The following is a 4,341-nucleotide window of genomic DNA, read 5'->3' as shown; positions in this document are numbered from 1 at the left end:
GAGAGAGCAGGCCACAGCCAGGGCAGGCCAGTGCCAGAGCGAGAGCAGGCCGGAGCCAGGGCGACAGCAGGCCAGAGCCAAAGCGAGTGCAGGCTAGAGCCAGAGCGAGAGCAGGCCAGAGCCAGAGAGAAAGCAGTCCGGAGCCAAGGCAAGGGCAGGCCAGAGCGAGAGCAGGCCGGAGACAAGGCGAAGGCAGGCCAGAACAAGAGCGAGAACAGTCCGGAGTCAAGACTAGGGCAGGCCTGAGCCAGAGCTAGAGCAGGCCAGAGCCAGAGTAAGAGCAGTCCGGAGCCAGAGCTAGGGCGGGCCTGAGCCAGAGCGAGAACAGGCCTGAGCCAGAGCGAGAGCAGGCTGGAGCCATGACGAAGGCAGGCCAGAACAAGAGCGAGATCAGGCTAGAGGGCCGGCCAGAGCCAGAGGAAGAGCAGGCCGGAGCCAAGGCATGGGCAGACGAGCCAGAGAAAGAGCAGGCCGGAGCCAGGGCGAGGGCAGGCCAAAGCCAGAGCGAGAGCAGGTCGGAGCCAGAGCGAGAGCAGGCCGGAGCCAATGCGAGGGCAGGCCGGAGCCAGAGCGAGGGCAGGCCGGAGTCAGGGCGAGGGCAGGCCGGAGCCAGAGCTAGAGCAGGCCGGAGCCACGGCGAGGGTAGGCCAGAGCCAAGGCAAGGGCATGCCAGAGCCAGAGCAATAGAAGGCCAGAGCCAAGGGAAGGGCAGGCCGGAACCAGGGCGAGAGCAGGCCGGAGACAGGGCGAGGCCAGAGCGAGAGCAGGCTAGAGCGAGTGCAGGCTGGAGCCAAGGCGAGAGCAGGCCGGAGCCAAAGTGAGGGCCGGCCATATCCAGAGCGAGAGTAGGCCAGAGGCAGAGCGAGAGCAGGCCGGAGCCAGAGCAATAGCAGGCAGCAGCCAGGGCGAGGGCAGACCGGTGCCAAGGCGAGAGCAGACCGGAGCCAAGGCGAGGGCAGGCCAGAGGCAGAGCCAGGGCAGGCCAGTTCCAGAGCGAGAGCAGGCTGGAGCCAAAGCGAGGGCAGACCAGAGCCAGAGCGAGAGCAGGCCGGACCCCGGCGAGAGCAGGCCAGTGCCAGAGCGAGAGCAGTCCAGAGCCAAGGCAAGGGCAGGCCATAGCCAGAGAGAGAGTAGGCCTGAGCCAGAGCCAGAGCAGGCTGGAGCCAAGGCGAAGTCAGGCTAGAACCAGAGCGAGAGCAGACCAGAGTCAAGACGAGGGCAGGACAGAGCCAGAGCAAGAGCAGGCTGGAGCCAAGGAGAGGGCTGGCCGGAGCCAGAGAAAGGACAGGCAAGAGCCAGAGTGAGAGCAGGCCAGAGCCAGGGCCAGGGCAGGCTAGAGCCAGAGCAAGAGCCGGCCGGAGCCAGGGCGAGGGCAGTCTGGAGCCAGAGCGAGGGCAAGCCGGAGCCAGGGCGAGGGCAGGCCGGAGCCAGGGCGAGGGCAGGCCGGAGCCAGGGAGAGAGCAGGTCGGAGCCAAGGCGAGGGCAGGCCAGAGCGAGAGCAGGCCGGAGCCAGGAAGAGGGCAGGCCGGAGCCAGGGCGAGAGCAGGCCGGAGCTAATGCGATGGCAGGCCAGAGCCAGAGCGAGAGCAGGCCGGAGCCAGGACGAGGGCAGGCCAGAGCAAGCACGAGAGCAGGCCAGAGCTACAGCCAGAGCAGGCCGGCGTCAGGGCGAGGGCAGACCAGAGTCAGAGCGAGGGCAGGCCAGAGCGAGAGCATGCCAGAGCCAGAGTGAGAGCAGGCCAGTGCCTGAGCGAGAGCAGTCTGGAGCCAAGGCAAGGGCAGGCCAGAGCCAGAGAGAGAGTAGGTAGGCCTGAGCCAGAGCAAGAGCAGGCCGGAACCAAGGAGAAGGCAGCCCAGAACCAGAGCGAGAGCAGGTCGGAACCAAGGCGAGGGCAGGCCATAGGCAGAGCCAGGGCATGCCAGAGCAAGAGAGAGAGCAGGCCGGAGCCAAGGCGATGGCAGGCCAGAGTCAGAGTGAGAACAGGCCAGAGCCAAGGTGAGGGCATGCCAGAGCAAGAGAGAGAACAGGCCAGAGCCAAGGTGAGGGCAGGCCAGAGCGAGAGCAGGCCAGTGCCAGAGCGAGAGCAGGCCAGTGCCCGAACGAGAGCAGGCCAGTGCCAGAGCTAGAGAAGTCCGGAGCCAAGGGCAGGCCAGAGCCAGAGAGCGAGTAGGCCTGAGCCAGAGCGAGAGGAGGCCGGAGCCAAGGCAAAGGCAGGCCCGAACCAGAGCGAGAGCAGGCCGGAGTCAAGACGAGGGCAGGCCAGAGCCTGAGCAAGAGCAGGCTGGAGCCAAGGCAAGGGCAGGCCGGAACAAGGGCGAGAACAGGCCGGAGTCAAGACGAGGGCAGGCCAGAGCAAGAGCAGGCCGGAGCAAGGGCGAGGGCAGGCCAGAGCCAGAGCAAGAACAGGCCGGAGCCAGGGCGAGAGCAGGCCGGAGCCAAGGCGAGGGCTGGCCGGAGCCAGAGCAAGGGCCGGGCGAGAGCAGGCCGGAGCCAAGCCGAGGGCAGGCCAGAGCAAGAGCAGGTCGGAGCCAAGGCGAGGGCAGGTCAGAGCCAGAGCTAGAGCAGGCCGGAGCCAAGGCGAGGGGAGGCCAGAGCGAGAGCAGGCCAGAGCGAAAGCAGTCTGGAGCCAAGGCAAGGGCAGGCCAGAGCCAGAGCGAGAGCAGGCCTGAGCAACAGCAGGCCGGAGCCAAGGCGAAGGCAGTCCAGAACAAGAGCGAGATCAGGCCAGAGTAAAGACGAGGGCAGGCCAGAGCCATAGGAAGAGCAGGCCGGAGCCAAGGCATGGGCAGGCGAGAGCCAGAGAGAGAGCAGGCCTGAGCCAGAGCGAGAGCAGGCCGGAGCCAAGGCGAAGGCAGGCCAGAACAAGAGCGAGAGCAGGTCAGAGCCAGGGCGAGAGCAGGCCGGGGTCAAGACAAGGGCAGGCCAGAGCAAGAGCCGGCCAGAGCAAGAGCAGGCCGGAGCCAAGGCGAGGGCAGGCCGGAGCCAGGGCAAGAGCAGGCCGGAGCCAGAGCGAGAGCAGGCCGGAGCCAGAGCGAGAGCAGGCCGGAGCCAAGGCGAGAGCAGGCCGGAGCCAAGGCGAGAGCAGGCCGGAGCCAAGGCGAGGGCTGGCCGGAGCCAGAGCGAGTGCCGGCCGGAGCCAAGGCGAGAGCAGGCCGGAGCCAAGGCGAGGGCGGGCCAGAGCGAGAGCAGGCCATAGCCAAGGCGAGGGCAGGCCAGAGCCAGATCCAGAGCAGGCCAGAGTCATGGCAAGAGCAGGCCGGAGCCAAGGCGAGGGCACGCCAGAGCCAGAGCGAGAGCAGGTCAGAGCCAGAGCGAGAGCAGGCCGGAGGCAGGGCTAGAGCAGGCCAGAGCGAGAGTAGGCCAGAGCCAAGGCAAGGGCAGGCCAGAGCCAGAACGAGAGAAGGCCGGAGCCAAGGCAACGGCAGGCCGGATCATGGGCGAGAACAGGCCGGAGACAGGGCGAGGCCAGAGCGAGAGCAGGTCAGAACCTGAGCGAGAGTATACCGGAGCCAGGGCGAGGGCTGGCCAGAGCCATAGCGAGAGCAGGCCAGAGCCAGAGCTTGAGCAGTCCGGAGCCAGAGTTAGGGCGGGCCTGAGCCAGAGCGAGAACAGGCCTGAGCCAGAGCGAGAGCAGGCTGGAGCCATGACGAAGGCAGGCCAGAACAAGAGTGAGATCAGGCTAGCGGGCAGGCCAGAGCCAGAGGAAGAGCAGGCCGGAGCCAAGGCATGGGCAGACAAGAGCAAGAGCGAGAGCAGGCTGGAGCCACGGCGAGGGTAGGCCAGAGCCAAGGCAAGGGCATGCCAGAGCCAGAGCGATAGAAGGCCAGAGCCAAGGGAAGGGCAGGCCGGAACCAGGGCGAGAGCAGGCCAGAGATAGGGCGAGGCCAGAGCGAGAGCAGGCCAGAACGAGAGTAGGCTGGAGCCAAGGCGAGAGCAGGCCGGAGCCAAAGCGAGTGCAGGCCAGAGCCAGGGCGAGAGCACGCCAGAGCCAAGGCGAGTGCAGGCCGGAGTCAGTGCGAGGGCAGGCCAGAGTCAGAGCGAGAGCAGGCCGGAACCAAGGCGAAGGCACGCCAGAGCGAGAGCAGGCCAGGGCGAGGGTAGGCAAGAGCCAGAGCGAGAGTAGGCCAGAGCTAAGGCAAGGGCCGGCTAGAGCGAGAGAAGGCCGGAGCCAAGGCAAGGGCAGGCCGGAACAAGGGCGAGAACAGGCCGGAGTTAAGACGAGGGCAGGCCAGAGGAAGAGCAGGCCGGAGTCAGGGCGAGGGCAGGCCAGAGTCCGAGCGAGAGCAGGCCGGAGCCAAGACGAGGGCACGCCAGAGCGAGAGCAGGCCAGATCCAGAGCG

Source organism: Phyllobates terribilis, unplaced genomic scaffold, assembly GCF_046119375.1.
Source record: "Phyllobates terribilis strain yellow unplaced genomic scaffold, ASM4611937v1 Scaffold_103__1_contigs__length_5881359, whole genome shotgun sequence".
In the NCBI taxonomy this organism is placed as follows: Eukaryota; Metazoa; Chordata; class Amphibia; order Anura; family Dendrobatidae; genus Phyllobates; species Phyllobates terribilis.
The sequence above is the reverse complement of the archived record's forward strand: the minus strand, read 5'-3'. Positions refer to the sequence as shown.